The sequence below is a fragment of the Perissodus microlepis genome, chromosome 6 (genome assembly GCF_051167445.1).
Source record: "Perissodus microlepis isolate ML-2025 ecotype Zambia chromosome 6, ASM5116744v1, whole genome shotgun sequence".
Classification (NCBI taxonomy): domain Eukaryota; kingdom Metazoa; phylum Chordata; class Actinopteri; order Cichliformes; family Cichlidae; genus Perissodus; species Perissodus microlepis.
The window spans coordinates 20,554,750-20,577,313 of NC_140466.1; the positions used below are offsets into that span (position 1 = coordinate 20,554,750).

Consider the following 22,564-nt stretch of genomic DNA (forward strand, 5'->3'; position numbering starts at 1 on the left):
ATGTGTTGTTACACTATTAACACATGATGTGTCAATTTTAACACATCCTTTCTACACTGTAAAAAAAAATCTGTAAAAATACAGTACAATCTACTGTATAAACGTGAAGGAATTTTCCGTATTAGTCATTTACAACAGCGGTCTCCAACCTTTTTTACGCCACGGACCGGTTTATGCCTGACAATATTTTCACGGACCGGCCTTTAAGGTGTCGCGGATAAATACAACAAAATAAAACTAGTACCGGTACCGAAAAAAGAAGATTTATTCATAACACACGTGAAAAGACCCAGGAAAACCGAGTTAATGATAAAAACGATAACAAAATAACGCTGAAAACCGATAAAAACCCTGAAAACCATACATTTCACACCTGAGCCTCAACTCTTGCGGCTCAAACGACTCAGGGACCGGTACCAGTCCGAGGCCCGGGGGTTGGGGACCGCTGATTTACAGGTATTTTTCTGTATTTCTCAACTACTGCAATGCATTGTGGGAAAAAGAACCCGAAAAGGAGGGAAAAGTAAGCGCAAGAGCAGCCATTAGGCTTCTTTCAGGCTTCATCTGGATTTTGGACTCTGAAGTTGGAGAAACTGCCTTCAAATTTCTGTGGTAAGTATTAAAACTCATGTTTCCTTTTATTAAAATAATGTTTTTCAAAAGACTCCGCGTTTTTATTTAGAAAGAATTGTTAATTTATTTGTTAACTGGTGGCTGTCTCCAGACAAGTCAGGAATATTTTGCTGACTCATTTTTTTAAAATAATTGTTATTTTGGTTTAACATGACTTAAGCTTTATTTTAGTTAATGTTAAAATAATTTTTACTGTGATGCCACCAGTTTTGCCCTTCAGTGGCTGAACCAGTTTTCATAAATATTATAGTTAGCTGTCTGTGTCTCTCTGGGTATTACACAGCTGTGACTGCTAACTAGCTAATTAGCGAAAGTCAGCGATGTGGATAACTGGGAAAAGTGAGAACTTCATGGTCCTAGAAATTATTCTAGGACTCTAATAAGTACTGTATCAATACCCGTGTTTTACAGTTGGCTCTACTGTACACTTTAAAGGGTTTCAGGAAAAGTTACACTAACCCTGGCTGACGCTAGCAAATGCTAATGTTAGCCTCTGATTTGGGCTGCTAAAGTAAATACTTTTAGCTAGCTGACCAGCATAGATTATTTCGGTGGCTAACAGACTGTAGTGGTAATATTATTGAAAGTATAGTTTCACCTCAGCACATTTACAATTATGTCTATTTTGTAGCACATAGAAATGTTTAGTTAATATTTACAGACAGACACATTTTCCCTGTAACTGTGTTTTTACTCCAACATTTGTTGAAAATGTAATTTATGAAATGCTGAGCAGCATTTCTAATATGTGGAATATTTTTGTCACCCCACTGTGCTAATGTGATTAAATACTAATAATTATTACTAAAAAATTTCAATAATAAATCAATAATAACTATTTCTTGATTGAACTATAATGTAAGCACAGTGATGGTGTGCAGGGGCTTTATATGCCTTGTGGGGGATGCTGACATATTATAAACTGTTGTGTCTATATCAAGCTTTTAGCCAAATATAAGCAGAGATATTTGTATCTTTCTTAAAAATCCAGATCCTTACAGATTATTTGAGAAATGGATCAACAGCTATCACTACTTGAAGCACTCTAAGTCCTGCAGTGGAAAAATATCCCTTATTTCACCTTTGATCACACACTTTGGTTTTCCAGTGCAGAGCAATGGCCAAGAAAAGGACAGACTTCCCCGAGTGAAAAAAAAGATGAAGATACAAGCTGGTGATGATCCAGAGCAGCTGGTCTCAGGAAATGAAGAAAAACCCTGATCACCTTCTCTACAAACACAAGGTGAGTTTAATGTTGTGGTTGATTTAGTTTTTCAAGGTATGTATGTTACTTTAATTATAAACTGCTTTTGTTGCAACAGAATGGTGTTATGTGTATGCAACTCTACGTGAATTATAATCCTTTGTAGGGCTGTGTGATATGACCAAAATCTCACATCCCAATATAAGACATATCTCTCCTGATAACGATATATATCACAAAATAGTGCATTTTCTGTAAATTCTGTGATTCTCGGGCAAATCGACTTATGTGAAATGTTTTCAGTTGGGCGTCGTGTACCTGGAGTCGAGTGTTTTGACCGATGCATGAAACTATACATTTTTAGACATGAGTTTAAACGGCCGCCATTTTCTTTCTGAGTATTTATTACACGGCGTGCTGCAAGGAAAAGCCTGTTCTAACGTTTGAGTCTAAGGATTATTTTGAGCACCTGACAGCTCTTTTTTGCTTTTCATTCGTAAACTCTCTTGAAACTCTTTCATGTGATTCTTGTGTAGGTGGTTAAAGAGGTTTGTCGTGTTTGAGTGGTGGTGGGGACCAGTTTGTGGCATAATTTGCATAGTACAGTTTTCTGGGGCGTGTCAGTCTTTTCATAACCAAACCATGTCCATGCTACAGAGGTAGCCCCTCGTTTAACAATAAGGTCCTCAATTTCTTTTGACTGGTCCTTCTGTTTGGAGCTAGCTGGTTCTGCCTCATCCTTGCTGGCCATGCTGGTATTCTCTGTGCCTTCATCTGCGTGGTGACTGTAAGCGCCATTTATAGTTACTTGATGTTTTTATTTGAGGTCATTTGTTTGATGCATATTCTGAAATTTTATGTTTGAGAATAATGTATATCATTTCAGTTTATTTTGAAAAGTCTCAACAGACACTTGAGCTTTATTGTGAAAGGTTTATGTGGAAAATAAACAAGCGGACTGCGGAGCCACACAATGGTTTTACCGTCATTGTTGGTAACGAAAGTACGCGTAAAAACAGTCACTTGTCCGTCCATAGTGTGGTTATTGTAAGTATAAGAGAAAGAGAGAACTTTAAGAAATTATATAGCCACTACAGTGACCATCAAAATCATGAAAAAAATATTGCCGTGAACAGTTTATTTTGCAACACCACAAAACAAACAATAGTGTATAATATGAAACGATAGACATTTTTATATCGTCATCTGATATATATCGTCATGTTGCACAGCCCTAATCCTTTTTTTGTTTATGTTGTTTATGTTCTAGGTAAAAAAAATTATAAAAATACAAACTTTTTAAAAATGTCTTGTTGTTTCTCTTTTTTTCCTCAGAATAAATTGCGACTAGTCTCAATGGCTGAGATGGAGGAGCAACACAGCGATACGTTAACCCCGACTGCTGCAGTTCCTGTATGAACTGAGCAACTCTGAAAATCCAAGGAAAAGCTGAGTGTATTTTATTTAAAGCTCTGTTTGAAGAAAACACTTGGTAGCCACTTGAATGAATGTAAATAAACACATTTACATGAGGGCAACCTGATTTCAAGGAAATAAAAATGCTCAAATTTGAAAGCTTGTGAGTTATTTTGTTCATGTATCAGCTGTTTAGTAGTTTTATGACAAGATGGATGCTGTCATTATATTTTAGTATAGTTTTAGAGTTGAGAATAAAATAATTAATTGTACCAATGTTGTTGTGTACGAAGCACAAATTAATTTAAGTTTTAATTTATGAATTTTTGAGTACATGGTGTACTAGGTTGTAATTGCATAGAAATGTACGTTTAAGGATATAAAGAACTATATTTAATGAGTTACAGTGAAAAGAAGTGCTTGGAAATAGTAATATAAACAGAAATTTCAATTTTTCTATTAATGGAAAATATCAGTTAATGATACAGAAAATATACTGTGAATAAACGGAATTTTCCGTTTTATAGCTGAAGGAAAGGTCCGTAAATAGTACAGAGAGTATACTGTAAATCTACAGAATTTTCCGTTTTATCATTTACAGAAAAGTCCGTCAAACTTCCGTAAAAAAACAGAAAATGTACTGGCAGAAAATTACCAGGACATTTTCCGTTTTTCTACGGAATATTTTTTACAGTGTAAGAGTGCAGGGGACTGGGAAAAAAATGCATATAAAAAAGTTCCAGTAAGGCTGAAGGTACATATGACAGTATGTTACAGGGTTTTGGACTGGGTGAGGTAAGGTCCGTGTTCCGTATAGAAAAGATTAATAAACCTTTTATTATTAGAATATTCTTAATGTGTAATAATGTGTATGTGTTAGTCCCCGTAGGGAAATTGCTCCTCTGCATTTAACCCATTCACCCAGTGAAGCAGTGGGCAGCCACCAATGCAGCGCCCGGGGAGCAGTGTGTAGGGACGGTACCTTGCTCAGGGGTACCTCAGGGTAACCGTTCAGTGGAGTCGAACCCCCGACCTTCCGATCATGGGGCCACCACTCTACCTACTGAGCTATCCCTACCCACAGTTTTTTGTTGATTTCTTGATTTAAGTTGCAATTTTACTACAATAAACAAAGGGCTTCAGTCAATAACTGATATAAATGTGAACAGGAGGAGTGGGAGCCCTTGTAGATTTTTGATTTTCATCTCTTCAGTATTTCTTAGAAAGCAAAGGCACAGCAGTAAAAGTAATGTAAATAATACAATTACTGTTTCAGCTTCAGGGTCCTTCTGCGCATGATGGGTCCTTGTCACATTTTTCCTAACTTCCTGGAAAACGAATTCCTGAAGATTAGCAGTGAAAAAGAAACTGTAGCTGTAGTTAATAGAGGTGAAAAGAAAAAATTAACTTGGTAGCTTGCTAAGAAAAATAAGGAAAGTCTCAACTTTGGCTTTGGTGCATATTGATTTGATGAGGATATTTACATTACTGTAAATGATAAAAGTGTTTGCTTTTTTTGTAAAAGGAAATTGCAAAACCTATTCCTAATAATGTTTTTTTCAACTATTAATAATAAACTAAAACAGGCAAATTCAATCCAGAAAGATCCAGAAAGAACAAAATGTGATTTTGAAACAAAAATAAAGGGAAGTAAATACATTTTAAAAAAATCTAGCGAATCATGCAAAACTATTATAACTGCCAGGCACACATTAATTCTTTATGTATCACGCACAGCGCTGGCTCTCAAGCTGGTGTCACACTACCAAAATATCGAGTGTCTATCCTGTCTAAGATAATCAGTCACAACTTTCTGCAAATCACACCTAGTGTTATCCACACAGCTAATTTAGTAGGCTTGTTATTTATTATTATATTACTATATTTATTTCTTCAATTTTGATGATGTCATAAACAAAAATACAGTATATTTTTGCTTAATATTACCAACAGCTCCATCCCGCTCTCAGAGTCCCAGATTTCCTACACCCCGTAGAAGCGCTCGCACACAGGAAGCACGCATGCGTCAACGACGGAGACTCTCCTGATTTGACAGCCCTGGAATCTACCACACACACAGTCCACTATGTTGCAAGGCTTTCCGTTAGTAGCGCACCATCATCTGCACCTGCCTACTCCGTTGTTGTGGTTGGAGCGCTGGGAGGGGTCATTATTTCGCAGGGAGCTGTAGGAGGAGGAGGCACTTCCGAGACACCGACAGAAGCGTGTAGCTTTTAGATTCAGCACCACAAGACTGAGGAAAGCGTCCGGATTGAGGCTATTTGCACGTTTTGCTGTGGCTTTACTGAATAGGAGGCCCCCCCACCCCCTTCGTTTTCTGTTTGGGAAATACTCAGTGAGAACAGGCGCCGTGAGTAGTTTGTGGACCTACAAGAGGTGTCATCTCCAACGGTTAAAGGTATGTAGTTACTTGTCAGCTGAGAGATTTTTGCTGCTAGCACACTGGTAGCATTACACTTGCTGCACTGACTGACCCGCCGTGCTGCTAACATTAGCTTAGGCGAGGTCCGGCTTTTCATTCATCATTGTGCTTTAGCCAGTTTGGCGGGGCACTTGACTACAACCCCTCGTCGAAATACTTTACGCTTCATTATTACTATAGCAGACTCAAGAGACTTTTATAGACTGAGCTGGAAATTTCTCGTTAGCTAAAAATCTCAGTGTCGCCCACTCTGCTAACGTTTTCTAAACCGCACTCCCGAGCGCTGCTATCCAGTGAACCCAGTGCTGAAAGCCTGCCTGTGGGGCAGAGCCATGCTAGGCTGCTAGGCTAGTATAGTAGCTAAAGCTAAAAGACACCGGGGTACTTTATTGCCAGTAAAATAACGGACCCACACCTGCATTGGAAGCTGCTTAATTATTCAGGGGCTGCTTAGAACACCTCCCGTTTCTTGTTTTACGCTGAGACAGTGAAGCACGCACCAGTTAACAGCACTGTTGCATTACTTAGATAATTTTAATCCTCTTTGTTTAGCCGAGACTGTTACTTTGTTACTTGTGAGCTCATCACTCTTTTTCTGCGGCAGCCGAAGACTTATTATTAGCTCGCAGCTGATTTTGATTCCGTTATTATAACACCGTCTTCGTCCGAGTCGAGGATGTGAAGTGAAGTGGCAAAGTGACGCTACACAGCTTTGCTTTGTCTCAACGCTGCAAGTGCAAACCCTACTTTTAACGCCAAGTCCGTTCCTTTTTAAATGAGGAATAGCTGTTTTAGTAGCCTCTTTATTTAGCCCCCCCCCCCCCCCGAGTACACTTACGCATAGACTTTTCATGCCCTTAAATCGCCCTATTGTCACATTATGGCACAGTGGAATAAACTAAAGCGCTCTATTCAGCGGAAGCACTCATACATAGGAATAACATACGAGTGAGGGTTTGGCATATTATACATTTTTGAGTTTCTGGTTATTATTTTTTTTTTTTGTAAAATTCTAAGTTTGTGTGTGTAGTGTTTGCGTTCATTTATTACCCTGCTTGGTGACCCAGTGTAGTTTGCCTCATTCCCTTCCTGTAACTGGAGATCTGAGATCCCAGAAGCCTCTAGAGTTCACACAGTGTCTCGATTTAGAATCTGAACTTTTGATTGGCAAGGAGGCATGCTGAGCTGACACTGATGGGCTGTGCTGGTCTCTCCCTACTATGTTTATCTTCACATTTTGTTTGCTAGAAAGGGGAAGCCTGGAACAAATGAGACAGTCGAAGTTCAAATCAAAGAGGAATCTTGTTTAGAGTTTTAATGATTTGGACTTTAAAAGAAGTCTTGAGGAAGAAAAAAAACTATATGTGTGTCCTCCAAAGGCATCAACAGATGTTATGTTTACCAGCTGTCACAGTGATTACACCTATAGTGATTATTTCCATGTTCAGGTAATTCATTAGTTATTTTCAAATACACAAATTAATCATTTAGTTTATACATTTCCAGAAAACTAGTAAGCAATTTTATGTAAAATGTCTCTACATTTTAATTTAGTTTAACGTTTAACAGTATTACACATATTGAGGATAAATTAAATAAGGCAAAATGTGGAAAATGAGGCAGTTTTGCCTGTAAAATAACCTGAATGATAGCGCAAGTATGAAAACTGTTGACAAAACTGTCACATTAGTTTCTGAAGAATAGTTATCAAATAATCAGCTAATGATTTCAGCACTCAATTAGAGTCCCGTGCTTCGATTTGATGATCAAAGAGAAGACGTGTAGCTGCGCTAATTTTGCTATGTAAAACTATAAGCACTAAATATGTCTTTTACACAATACTGACAAGAGACAGCCAAAGCAAGAGCTGTGATTCCACACTGCCAAGAATGGACAGACTCTGCTCTGCCCTTTGGGAAATGCTGCATATGTGTGTCACTGTCTAACCATCTGCCTTAGACCTTATCTTTATGCAGGGCTTATTTGTTTAACCTTTGTGATTTATATATATTTAATTGTTGTCATTTTAACCAATGTTAAGTGTGCTTTAGTCAGTAGCATGACATTGTTTATTTACAGGGTTTTTAATCACATTGATCTTTTGGAAAAACCTAAAGGGGAAGCTCAGTTTCTTTAAAGTAGTTTTGTATGAGGTACTTACCCTTAATCACTGTATTACCTATAGCATATGCTGGCACTCCCTAGTTTGGAGAAGCAGTTTGTAGTATGGCGACAGAAGCTATGCAGTGCAGTGCTGTAGATAAGGTAGGTCTGCTGTGATTTTGCCAACAGGCATAAGTGAAATGATTAGCTAGAAGTGACGCAATGCATTTGCTATTGTCTATTGCGAGCTTGGCCCTTTTCAGAAAAGGACAACAAAAATGTCTGGTTAAAAAAGTTGCTAAATAGACAACAATGAGATCAGCTGAAGCTTGGTGATAGATTCCTTGAGTGAGAGGATTGTCAGCACTCAAGCTGAGAGGGTCCATGTTTCCTTATAAACAAAGCAAACAAGAATATCCAAATTATGAAACCTAACATCAATCTAACAAGCAAATATCTGAAGAGTCTGATAATGTCTAATGATTGGCTAAGTGGTCTAGTGCAGTGGTCCCCAATCCCTGGGCCACGGACCAGTACCAGTCCGTGAGTCGTTTGGTACTGGACCACGAGAGTTGAGGCTCGGGTGTGAAATTTATGGTTTTAAGGGGTTTTATCGGTTTTTAGCATTATTTTTCTATAGTTTTTATTGTTAACTCGGTGTCCCTGGGTCTTTTCCCGTGTGTTATGAATAAATCTTCTTTTTTTGGTACCGGTACTGGTGGCGCAAAAAAGGTTGGGGATTGCTGGTCTAGTGGCTTTTAAGAGATTATAGAAGTATATAACGTTCTCTGTTTCCCGATGGAAAGAGTCGTCTGATGGCAGGATAAAGAGGTGAAATAACACTTTAAATGATATCGTTGCATTTCTTTTTAGATAGACCTCTTTTTAGTTGGCTTAATTAGAGTTTGTTTGAACCCACCAGCACGGCCTGCTGGATTTCAAACTAGAGTTGTTGCATGTGAGGAATACATTTGCTGCGGATAAGCACATCATACACCACTGCTTCGAAGAACTCAAACCTTTCAACAACAATTTGAAATCAAAGTCACACAATCACAATCAGAACATTGTCCATTGTTGAGCAAAATAAATTTGAACTAATTGTGAGACAATTAAACTCTTTTCTTATCCAAATAACAAAAATTTTAGTTTTTTCCAGCCACCTTTATGCAATCATGGAAACATTTTGGCTCATTTAGTGTATGTCATTTACAGTATAAAATCCTGTTTCTGTCACTGGGGATAAGGAAAGGCCATAATTTATGGGTGTGACTGTGCAATCAATCGCAGCCAGGAGTGCATTGTGTTCTCTGTCTCCTGGGAGAGGAAGTGATATTGGCTGACTACCATGGAACCCCCTGTTGTTGTTATACCGAAGCAGAGCTTTGAGGTAGCCATGGTTCCCCGCTAAGTGGAACACGACTGCTTCTCCTCTTAAGCCCTCTTTCACTCCAGCTCTTGCACAAATATTTGATGGTGTTTAAGAGATGAGGGATGAGGCAATAGCAACAACAGCAAACAATCGATTCTTGTAGCACACTTGTCCACAGTGTCGATTTTAACTCTCCTAAAACTAGGGTTTATATTATCCTGCTGTGCCTTCATGTAGAATTGCACTGTCCAGACAGCAGGCATTTTCACTATGTATTCATTGTCTTCTATTTTCAAGGCATAATACTGTGCTGCTGCAAAACAGTGTTATTGGTCTGTGTGTGTGGGGACAGATAACTCTTTTTCAGCCTACTCAATAGTATATGACATGGGCATATGATGCATTGGTTAGATTAATCCTTAACTTTTTATAGAACATTATTCCACAATGGACTATAGAGGAAAAAAATAGGACTGAGATCTTTATTTTTTCAAGGGGGACAATAAATTAGATGATCCAGCAGTACTTGAAAATATCGTGTCAGCAGCAGTTTGGCACAGCCACAAAGAACAGGGGTATTCTCTTAAGTTACTTTTCATGTCTATTATTCTGCAAAAGACCACAACTGCAGTTACAATGCCGGGAAAAAGGGCCGTTTGAGTGAACATTTATAGTGTTCCAGCCAAGCTTGATTCTTTACAAGACTGTCATTACCAAAAAAGAGAAAAAAAAGAAAAAGAAAAATCAATAAACTCAATCTCAATTACTGAGGATGGTCTGTGAGTGGGTGTGGTCAAATAACATTTCCTCCCATAAAAAAATGCTCATGAAGTGTTGGAAGCCATCAGGAGACTGAAGAAGCTAATAAAATTTAAATAAATGAAAAGTGCAATGTATGTGCATCTCTTGTGTCATCACGACTTGACTTGTGTGGGAACAATTGTTAAATTTTAATGTTTTGAAACTTGGATGTTAAAACCAGGTTGCAGCTAAATTTTTTAACAGCACTTTGGAATTATAGGAATCCTGCCCTTTTCAGCCACTGTAAGCTGCGAACAGATATTCACAGATTTTAAGGTGTGGGATGGCTTCAAAATCAGAGTGTGATAATATTTTAAAAAATAAAACAAAAAAACATCCGTATAACCATCCATCTATTTTCTTTTGTTTATTCGGTTCTGAGTTGCAGTGGGCCGTGAAACTTATTCCAACTGCCAGAGGGTGAGAGGCAGGGTACACCAGGGACATATCACTAGTCCATCACAGGGCTAACACAGAGAGACAGATAACTATTCATGCTCATGTCCACATCAATGGCCAATTTGGCACTGTGCAAAGGGCTTGAGCCACCCCTCATTTCTTTATATTTTGCTTCCAAGGAGCAAAATATAAAGAAATGGTTTTGAGCAATAGTTCTTCAGATTTTTTGAAGGTCTTTCATGGTTTTTCTTTGGACATTGGCTGCTTATTCACCCAATGACTATTTTCAGAGGAATGGTTTGTTTGTTTGTTAAGCCACTCAATACTGATCTATGAAACATTCAAGCGTACAAGAGACACCTAGTTCAAAGGATGAACTAATGTGCTTGAACATAACAGACAACTTTGCAAAAAGACTGTTTTAAATTGTATCTTGAGGCACCTTTTACTAGTACACTGTCACAAAATTATATAATTTATTCGCATTTCTTTACTTCAAGCTACAAAAAACAAAAGATAATACAGGTTGACATTTAAGATAATGTTTTTGCGCCATTAAGGTGATTCCCAAAGAGAACTTGGCATATCTCAGCAGGGTGTTTAATATCCTTAAGAAATAAAAGGTAAATGGACATGTGGAGGACAAACGAAGAAGTGGCAGGCCTCAAAACAATGTACAACAGAGAAAAAAGTATCTGGAAGAAATAGGAAAATATTGAGAAAGGATCTGACACAGGACCTGAGAAATGAGCTGACCCTTTAGTTGATCTGTTTAATGATCGCTGAAGCCATGTCAGAAATAATCACAGTGGAACGGTGGCTGTCACCACACAAGAAGTTAACATCAGTGGCATCAGGTGCATTAGTCTCTACAGCCATGCATGAAACATAGTGGTCGTGTTTGGAGCTGCATTAAAGTCAGCAGCATTAGAGATATTGTCAAGATTAACTGAATTATGAACATGAATAAGTGCGATTCTAGTTTAATCCATCAAGCAATGGAAAACGTGGAAGACTGCAGACTTTTGCACACTACTTTGCATTGTCCTACACACTGTATTTGCACAGTGGTTTAATAGAGTCTGCAGATAAACGGTGCATACAGCAGCAGTTTTAACAAAAGTGGATAACATTGAAAGCGTCAGTTTATATTATTGACAAGCTATTAGCAAGTTAGATAGACTGTTACATTCCCCCTGTTTTAAAGTCCCATTGCAATACAGTGAGGTAGAAGGTAAAATTTGATTTTGCACTTATTTTAAAATTCCCTTCAGCACTCCATTAAAAATCGAAATATAACTTGAGATTTTATCCTCTTAGGCTGAAAGGTATCCAGGCAGCTGTCACTGCTTTCTGCCCGGTTTTTATAGACTCAAACAAATGGTGAGGGTTTTTTTTAATGATTGTAAGAATTTGAAGTAGTAAGACTTACTTATGGGAATTTTACTGGTAAATATTTCATCACTTTAGTGTTTAATGTCAAGTTAATGTCAGGATGTAATGTTCAGGACTTCACAGGGATGCTCCCTTTACACTGTGCTGATCTACTAAACTATGTACTTTGTTGTAGTCATACAGATACTGTGTTTACTGTGGCCAGCTGCCTGTAAGCATATAGCGCTTATAGATTCAGTAGCAGTAACAGCCCCTCGGGCTTTTTGCACAAGAGCTCTTTTTCAAACATGGTTTTAAGTTTCATGTCAAATTGGAGAAAATGAGAGAAACTTTTGGTGGCCATCTGGTAAACCAGGAGTTTCATAAGTATTCTGCTACAGCTAACCCAATTTTTTTAGCTCATTTAATTGATGTGAATTCATTCGGGAAGTCAGCATAAGGATGGGAAATCTGGAAAACACTGAGGCCAATATTTCTGCACAACTGGCCACAGAAAGTAGTGAAATCCATCATCTATATTTTTAAATGAGTCACTCTTCCAAAAGCAAACAAAGATGGCAATACTGTATTTTAAAGATGATTTTTCATTCTATACCTTGTTGTTTAACTGATATCTGAGACATTTATATTCCTTCATTTAGGTAGTCACGCCCACACTCGTGCCAGCAGCTCTGCCACACAAGGTCATTGTAGTTGACTAAAAATAAACTAAAATTACATCTGGAAAAAACCCAAAACAGTTATCTAGGATCTGCTGGAGCCACTCGCCCAGTTTGGGGGTCAATGCACCGAGTGCTTAGATTACCACTGGGACCACAGTTGCCTTCACCCTACACATCTTCTTGAGCTTTTCTCTCAGTCTTTGGTACTTATCGTGTTCCTTTTTCCCAATGTTGCTGTCATTGGGTATAGCTATATCTATCACTACGGTTGTCTTCGTCTGCTAATATGTCGAGATAGAGAGAGCTGGGTGTGTGTGTGTGTGTGTGACTTTGGATATCTACAACACTGTGATCAACTGCTTTCAAAGGTTCTGTGTTTTTATTGTAATACTTGCACTAATTTCCATAAATCTTGTCTCAGACATATGTTCTCCATATAATAAAATTTAATAAAGACTTAAACTAACACTTAAACTAATAAAAACTCAACTGAAATGAGCAAACTCACCTTGAAAAAGCAAAAAGTCAAAACAAAATAAAAATAAATAGTGGATAGTGTGGCAGCAGCTGGGTCTAACACCAAATATAAGTTATGTCAAATGCAAGTTTTGTTTTTATACAATTCACTGATAAACCCAAAATTTTGTAATCGCGCGTTTTGTCAAGGGAACACTTGCATCTGGGGAAAATGCAGTCTGCTTATTTCACAGTGAGCTGCTAGTTAGATAATGGAAATCTTTTGAATCAGCAAAACATAAAGACCATGGAGCTCCTTTTACAAAATTAAAGCTGTTCTTTGATAACAACTTTAATTAAGAAGTGGAAACAACCTCTAATGAAATTTTAGTCGTATCAGTGGAAAACAGAGTGGACAGTGGACAGAGTTCAGTTCTCCCGAGAGCTGTATATTTTTTCACAGCACAGACAGCACCTTTTCTCATAGAGGTTCTGAACTAGAGCGTTATGCCACGCTGCTGCCAAGAGTCACACTACTGTTGTAATGAGTCTCCCCCAGCCTCCCGCAGATGTCACAGTCTCTTGGAAGCAGTTATTGATTCTGACAAAATTGAATTGTTAATAGCATTTTTCTTTTTGTCTGCTGGTGGCCCTATCAGTTTGAGCGTATAAAATAACAACAAAGCCTAAGTTATTTTCCAGAATTTGTCCAGGTGATTTGGATCTCTCTATCACCTTCAGAGGAGTACTTGAAAGAGTAAAAATGAAATGCATTCATGCAGATAATTCATATGAGATAGCTGATAGTTTTTTTTTTTTTTATCAATTGCATCTGTTATGATATTGTTTTGGCATAATGTTGTATTTCAAAAAACAGAAAATTTTATGTCTGTTTTTTGAAAAGATATTTGATAGTGACATGTGGAAATTGCCCAAAATTGTGTTAACTTTTTCATCTGTTCAGAGATTAACGAAGTTCTGAGGAGAACAAGCACGTTAGTTTCAGTAGGCCTCAACAGCAGGGAGGTATCTCTGTAGGAATCCACTGTGTTTTGCAGATGTAGCATGTGCATCAATGAATGAGCACTAACAATGTTGTTTGGTCAACTGTATGTAATTTCAGAAATTCAGGGTCATCCTTACTTGCACATTTGTCATTTCTCTAGCCATGCAGTGCCATGTCAGCACACTCAGGTTGCTAGAAGGTTCTTTCTCGCCTTCTGCTTTGTCCCTATCCTTATTGTTTTGATCATCAATAATGACGCTGTGTGGAAAGTCTTGCTAGAGGGCTTTCAAGTCCCTCATCTTCTCAGTTGTTCTGTGCTTCTGGGGCCTCTCTTCTCTCTCTCTCTCTGATTCTTTTTACACCCCCACCTCAGGCTACATCTGGGACCAGCATGGGCCCCAAGTATTTGCTAGCTCCTCCCCCACAGTGTGTGTGTGCGCTCTGTCTTGGTGAATTAACTTCTCTATTGTTAGGTGACTGCTTTTCTTCTCTTTTCTTACAGAAAATCTATATGCTGACCAGGAGCAATACATTCATAGCTTAGCCTAGAAGCTTGGAATGAGTGGCTGGGGAAATAATTCTTCCCCCGCCCCTCAAAAGTTGATTTCAAATGAACCTCAACCTCAGTCAAGATAAGATGGATCTTTTCTATAAATAAACCAAAAACTGGGGTGTTAAAGGCTTAGAATCTGCAGCTGCTTACCGATTTTCACAGAAATGCCCTACAGTGCAGTGGCTGAATGCAGCTTTCAGCGTCTTTCCCAATTTCTCAGAAATTATTCCCATACTTCAGTGTACTGTGCTTCCTGCTGTTCCTTTCTCTCTTGCCTACAGTCGTTCATAGTTACCCAGTATTAACTCACTGCTTTAAAACTTTACAAGAGCTAGTGATCCTGTGTGTGAGTTTTTAAACGAGAGGCTAGCTTTCTTTTACAGTAACTTCGGTGGACAGTTTCAGTTGACTTAGTTTCTATTCCTGTTGATTTAGTGCTGTCTTGGGTATGGGTTTAGGGTGGTTGTCCTGTTAAAAGATACATCTTTGGTCCAGTCAGTCAGGTGCTTTGAAACACTAAAAAAAATGTTTTTATAAGATTAAGAACATGTACATTCTTTGCTTTGGTCAACTTTAGTAACCTTGGCTAAACAACTTGTTTCTGGACATTGATCACGTTCGCCATTTTTCTCTGGTTTACAATAAAACAAAAATGAAGCCAGTTTCTGTTGAGGTCTGTAAGAAAACATTTACCCTCTTCACATGCTGTAATGAACTAAGTAGGCACTTTTTTAGTTAGTTGATCCTCCTAATTGCTTGTCTAATTGAACACAACATGATTCATTTTGTAAGCTATAGTATGGTCCCTGGCCTAAGGAGCCCAGTCACAGCCATATGTCATGTTCCAGAATTTCCATCAATGTATTGCAAGACTGGTGGTCTGGATTGACCTCCAACCGGTTCTTTGGACTAAGGATTCTTTAAAAAAAATCTTTTGTAGACAAAAGTTTCTGTTATCAAACTGTTCTCCCACTAGGAGCTCAGTCTGAGTGGAGTTTTTTTTCTCCTCCTCTTACCTCATGTTATGTATTTTCGTTGTTTTTTTCCTATCAGCCTACCTTTCTGACATGTCTCCCCAATGTGATGTTTGTGTAAAGTTGGTCAGAAGGTTCCTTTGTAAGTGCGCATGCGCCATTAGCGTGCTGCCTGCTGTAACCCTAATTTCCTTCGGGATTAATAAAGTATTCTGATTCTGATTTCAGTTACCTTACAGTTTCAGTTACCAATTTTTACTGGAGCCAATCCCAGCTGTTTTAGGGTGAGAGGTAGTGTACACCCAGTCTGTTGCAGGGCTAACACATAGACACTCACATTCATACCCGCATTCACACCTCACAAAATGTTTTAAAAGCATTTAAAAAAAATAAAAATTCAAAGAAGAGTACTCAACCATGAAAGATTTCAACGTATTACTGTTCAGCAAGATGGGAGCTTGAGGCTTTAAGACAGGACTTTATTAAGCAGTTGGTTATGTAGCAGGGGACATGTACATTATGTGCATCATGGCATGAGAAGCCCACTTATGTGTCTTTCAAGCTGACCTGATAATGACCATTATGTTGTTTTGCTACAACGTACAGGGCTATGCTAATAATATTAAATATTAGATGGCCATGGAAAACCTGACCCATGACCTACACACATACATGTTCAGCATCCATGAAGAACATTTATGGCATTCAGTGTCCTGTTTGCTCTTTCCTCCCATCACTTTCTCATCTGGCCAATGAGTTTTGCTGTGCTCAAGTTCTACAGTATTTGAAATTAAACACAAATCAGGGAGCATTCCCCAAATAACATTTCAAATAATAATAATAATAAAAACAGTCATAAAAAACAAACAAACAAACAAACAGTGAAGTGGTTTTAGTTATCCACTAGATGGTTTGATTTTTATTTTTTTTTTAGAAGTTGCAGATTGCATGCGTCTTCATTCTTTTTAACTGTATCCCACTTCCACAGGCAAACCTCATGTCTGATGTGGGATTATAAATCTTTATTTACATGTGACCTATTTATTCTAAACTGCTGTCATTACTTAATCCCAGACAGTAAACATAACTAAACTGTCATGGGCTGCCATACATCTAGTAATAATATCTATGATTTTAAGTATATAGCTCTGTATTTTAGTGTATGTGTTTATGTACATATTTAACTTAACTTAACTGAAAGCTCAATCGCTGGAAACAAGCTAGCCTTTGCCTGCCTTGTCATATGTTTCATTACCTACAGGCTGGTCTGGTTGCTGCTGTGGTGGTCATTGATTTCATTCAGCTGTCTATCCAGTGAATCTGTAATCTTTCTTGTGTTCTGTACTTGAGTGCAGCATATCCAGTTCTCTTCATACTTGGAAGATCTGGTTGGCATAGCCTATAGATTGCAGCAAATTGCTGGAAACAAATATTACTGTTGCCAGCTTCATTCTAGGACTGTGGATCTGAGCCTGTTTGTGCAGCAGACTCACCATAGAAAAGTGACAATGAGAGGAGTGTTAATAATGATAGTCACGACAGTTTTAAATGACGTGACTTCAGCTGACTGAATGTTTAGATATGGTGTGATGAAGGTCTGACAGATTTTAGACATTTGTTCTAATAAAAAAAAATTTTTTTTTGACATAATTTGGATTAAATAAAAACAGATTAAAAAAAAAGCCCATTTGGGGAATGGCAAAGGTAAATGGCAACCCACTTTGGATATAAAACATAAATTGTTTTAGTTGAGTTTTCCAACGTTCAAGATAATTTGGGTGCACTGAATAATGAGAAAAACAAATTCCTGTTTGTTTGGGAAGAGAATAACAAATTGATTAATGAGTAAAAGCCAATTAGTCTAGGGTTTTGTTTTTTGTGTTTCTTTTAAGTATTGATGGACTTCACCTTGTGTGATGTATTGTTTTAGTTGCAGTAGAAGGGAGAAATGCCGGTAACCCTTTAAAGGGACATTTGAATGATAATTGCACAACCAGTGCCTAGTCATCCTTTTAAGAATTAGGTATTAGTTGAAAGCTACTGAAGTATTCAGCACTACGAAGTACATAATGCATTCTACAAGGTATACACTCATTGGTGTTTTTCTATGATACTCATCTTCTTTTGTGTTTTCATGATAAAAAAAACAAAACTTTTAAATTCACCAGCTGTCCTGCACCTTATACTAAAGCTTAAGAACAATAGTTATTCTGTTGTTTTCTTTTACTATATTTCTAGGGTTGCCACTCAAACAGATCCTGATGAGTGGAGTAAAATGCGATATACTCAAGATTACAATTTCCCTTTCTACTAACACCGACTATATCCAAAGGACAAAATGTGACTTTTTGGAAAAGTGTTTCATTTGATTGAGGGATCACTTCCAGTCAGTTGGGGGTAGGTTATCAGAAGATGTTGTAACTCAGCTTTTCGTTGCAGACATTATGTATTTAAAAAAGGGTTTTGAGTTCCTAAGAGAACATGACTGCTTTGAGAATTTCACAGGTTGTGCTCTACTTTGATCAGTCTTTTTTGGACACTCTAAAAACACGGCTCTGGAGAACAGTGATATGACAGTTTGAGCCTTGACTTCTGCATTTACAGATTCCCTGCTGCTCCACGCATCTGTGTGCATGTATTTAACTCTGCTTTGAATCTGGGTCAGTGCAGTGTTGGCATATTAACTTTACATAATGGCAAATGACTGGGATTGTAGTCACAAAGTTGGTGTCAGAGGGTAAAAAAAGAGCTGATGCCCATTTTCTGCATTGCAAGCAGTGTTTAAATGTTGTTTTCTATCTTTGAAAAATATGCATGTTCTTAGGGAGAAAAATGTGCAATATATGGTCCTTTATAACCATTCAGATATTTCATTTCAAATGCATTTTAAATGCCTCAGCCTTGTAAGCGCTAATACGTTTTTTGACTCGCCACTAACTTTCTTTGTTGGAGAGTTTAGCAGATGGTCTAGCAGTAAATAAGTCTATAATTTTCCTTTTGAGTGTTAAAAGTATTGCAAGCTCAATTTCGAGGACCTTCCTCTTGTAGCATTATTTTTACCCGGCTTCTCGCCCATGCTTAAAGTAGAAATTAGTCAGTACTGATAATATTATATATTACTGATATTAAAACTACTGTAAACATACTGAACAAGGGCCTGGGAAATAAATATGCTTCAGCATTTACCGTTTATGCATTTATATATTTTTATTGTTTTGCATTTTTGTTTGAATATAGTGTTGTAAATGTAAATATTATGAGTAATCCCCACTTGTTTTAGCACTTGGATTTGTCCTAATTTCTCTGCTCCTTAAATGCTTATCATGTATTAACCTCATTTGTTAATACATTCAGTGTAGTGACGTTAATCCATGTTTACACGCACATGAGGCAGGGTGACATCTTGATTGTGATTCTGCCTTTAAGACCATCACAGGAGAAAATAGTCAAATCACACATAAGGACTGTAGTGAGCTAGAATATTCTTTTTCATCAGTTTGAGATGCAATATGTGTAACTCATGAGACTTTAACATAAATGTTTTTTTTAATTGTTTCTTTTTATGCACTGCACTTTGCCAGATTTACAGAATATGTTAAAAGCTGAAGAGGCAATCCAAAAGAACAACTGAAAAAAGAACAAATTGGAAAAGGATCTATTCAATTTAGCAGTTTAAATGTTGCAGTTGTGGTAAGTGGGGAAGTGGCTCAAAGTTAGTTGTAGCTGGCAGTGAGGCTGGGAAATATAGGTTTGGACTGTTAACAGAGTGAGTTGAGGAGGGTGTCTGCTGGAATACAGATGGGAGAGGCAGGCTTGGTAGCTGGTGGAGTGAAGCTTGGCTGGTGTTGGCAAGAAGCAACTACACTACCTAAAGCACAGGAACAAACAAAAGTTTCTAGAAGGTCAAACAGTATTGGAAAAATGTTGCTGAACCACCATACTGGTGAACTTAATCATCTCAGGGAGAGTGGAGTAAATAGTTGGAGCAGATATAGGCCTACACTGCAAGAGCTTGATTTGTGGGTGAATCTTTGGTGTACAGCTGGATTCTAAATTCAAACATATTATCCAATATTAAATAATAAACGTAATAACCTGCAGGCAGAATCTAGAGTCATCAGCATAGAGGAACATAACATTCCTTAACACCTTCAAGTTCCAGTGCACATGTTGGTGACAGCGGCCCAAACCGGCCTAATGATGAAGAGCAGTCATGATAGGCCTACTGGCAGCTCTGAAGATTGTCTGGGTAGAGAGCCATCTGCTGTATTGTCCAGCAAACATGATTACAAATCTGTAGAAGACTGTGTGCTGACAGACTGACGAAATGGTCTTTTTGTGGTGTTTCTCCCTGTGGGCACCCACTTATTGGCCTGTCTTTGATGTTGCCTCTCATATGGCCTTCATTTTGGAGATGATTTCAAGGCTCATTCCAAATATTGCTGCAACTTGATTTTGCAAAAAGAACAGCTTGAAGTTGCCCTTTGGCACGGGTCCTACCCATATCAGTGAAATCTGGGATGCTTGGAGCAGACTCGAACTGTAGCAGGGTTCTTGCTCACAGGTGCTGCTAATTAAGCACCAGTTAGACACCTGATGAAACTCAAAGCAAGAGTCAAAGCAGTACAAGCTGTTTAGCATTGACAGAGTTCTTTATGGGGACAACCCACATACTGAACTCTGCTGCTCAACCCATAAAGTGCATTTTCCATAAAAATCTGGCACTGTTTAAGGGGAAATAAACAGACTTTCCAAAGGTATAAGATTTACTGCCAAGGAGAATTGTAACAAAGAAATGATCAACTAAACTTCCTAACTTCCTTCATTTTTTTGTGCTAAGTTTATAATGTTTGAGTTGATCATTAATTGCAAAAGAAAACATATATAGCACTGCCGATGGCTGTCTGTTGTCTAGGTGCTCAATTATGTGTTTCTTTCCCCCCCTTTTTTGTTATAAAGACAAAAAAATGTGATTTTTGGGCAGTTGAGACCTGTGTACAGGTGAACTGGCAGCAGTGCAGAAATAAAATGCCACAGTTGTAAACATAAACAAACCCAGAAAGGACAAACACGGAAACCAAAGAACACAAAGAAGAAGAAAAATGCAGCAGAAACACTACGAATCAGGGAGATGCACAGCTGGGACCATGACAGAATTGGATTCTATTTGTGGCTATAGCTGACGGGTGCGTGTGGAACTGTTGCTTCTGCCCTTGCTTGCTCTCCCACAGCAGCATGTTGGCTGCTGTATTCCTCTCCTACATCACTCTCTTCATTAGCTACAGCTTTCTCTTCCTGAACCTCTCCCGCTGCTTCAGCTGCTGCTGGTTGGAGGCTGGAAATATTCAAAACAAATGAATTGGATAGATAATTGCATTGCTTAGACTTTTCATATGCTTGGCACTCTGTTTAGCTAATAACTCTGGTCCATACTGTGTCTGTCTCTCCTTGGGGTGAGTTTTTTTTATGAGTCTGTCAAAATAGTTATCAAAACATTCTGTGAGAGAAAGGATAAACTCTCATAACTCTTACCCAGTCCACTCTTTTCTCAGTCAATTTAAGCAGCTTTGTGTACAGCACTGCACTAGTCACGACTGCTCTATTGTTAGTTAGCAAATGTTTCCAGATAAGTTGGCATTTTATTCAGGTTGTTTTTATATCAAACTATTGGTGAAAGCCTAATTCTGCTAGCAACCAAAGGAACCACATGGATATTTTTGGTTGTACACCCTCTTTGTGACCAATTTCACACAACTTCCAGAAACCACTCCCTAACCAGTTGGAGAATACACATTTTTCCCTTACAGGTTATCAGGCCATGGCCCACCAGTCTCTAGGCCTGACTGAGGCCACAGTAGCATGATATGAACATAGGCTACCCTGCCAGCATCAGCTTGAATCCACTCATTTTGGATACATTTATATGCAGGTTCATGACCATTTGGGATTGATTTTATTCAGGGATTCAGCCTCCTGTTTTCTTACAGGGGTAAAGTAAACAATAATCCTTTCTCCCATAAATGATCTTGTTTTGATTCAGTCTGCATAGAGACTGTTCACACAAACATACAAAAACAGAGGGTGGGAGAGAAAGAAAGAGGGAGCAACTGCTGACCAAAATCAATGCCCAGTGTAGAGCTCTTCACTGGGATTAAAAAGTCTTCAAAACAAACAAAAAACTCTATATGGTGGCCTGTGATATTGGTACTGTCACCACAAAAACCATAAAATATGTAAAACACTAGCACTGGCATAGAAATATATATCATATAACTAGCAGTGGCGTTTAGCACTGTCACCTAACCACAAGAAGGTCCTAGGTTCAAATCCTCCAGCTTTATGTTCTCCTTGTGCCTGTGTGGGTTGTCTCTGGGTATTTCAGCTTCCTCCCACAGTGCAGAGACGTGCATGTTAGGTTAATTGGAAATTCTAAATTGGTTGTAAGTGTGAATGTGATCACCCCGTGACAGCTGGGATATTGCTCAAGCCACCATGACACTGCATTGCATAGTCAAAAGAAAAATGGATGGATGAGTAGCAGGCAAGTGTCTAACAACAAATGAAGAGGATTGTTCAGTGGCATCTAAATTCATAGCAATAATGATGGACCTGTGGGACCTCCTAAACTATTAACCAGAGGGGGAGAGGCAGTGTATAGTCCAGACAGGTCATCAGTCTGTCAGGGTTAAATCATGTGTCTTTTGTCTTTGTCAAGAAATACAACTGGATAAAAATTAAAAATGGAAACTTTGATGACCTTTGACGGTGTGATTTGCTGTTTTTGTTTTTTTTAATTGTTTTATTTTATTTTTTTTTTACAGTTGAATCATTTGTTAGAGTGCACTTGAGTGTGTTTTGAGTATGTGGATTGTAACATTCATGAACCATGGGGGATAGAGATATTGTTTTTAGACAAAAATAAAAATTCTAGCTTTATATGCATTTAGATAAAGATACTCTATTCAGCATTTGTGTTGTGGTAGATGACAAAAATGTAGGGGCACGTTTTTCTGAAGATGTCTTGCCTCTCATCCAAAAACCCTCTTCAGTCCTAAAACAACTGATGATGAGTCCAAGGTATTAAACCCCTAGTGGGGGTTGTCCCCTTGGAGGTAGTCCACTATTAATCCTGTGAGTCATCACATGA

General features: G+C 38.2%; 1 protein-coding gene and 1 long non-coding RNA gene across 2 annotated transcripts in view; both read left to right on the forward strand.

Annotated features, from left to right (window-relative positions):
- Positions 1-478: 478 nt before the first annotated feature.
- LOC146385575 (uncharacterized) lies at positions 479-3,412 on the forward strand. Its single transcript, XR_014800380.1, has 3 exons — positions 479-612; positions 1,742-1,876; positions 3,173-3,412. It is a non-coding gene; the product is annotated as an uncharacterized LOC146385575 (long non-coding RNA).
- Positions 3,413-5,320: 1,908 nt separating this feature from the next.
- ctnna2 (catenin (cadherin-associated protein), alpha 2) overlaps positions 5,321-22,564 on the forward strand; it is a 332,764-nt gene continuing 315,520 nt past the window's right edge. Inside the window, exon 1 of the mRNA XM_084931407.1 lies at positions 5,321-5,672. The gene's annotated coding sequence lies outside the window, so the exon portion shown is untranslated. The remainder of the gene's footprint in view (positions 5,673-22,564) is intronic.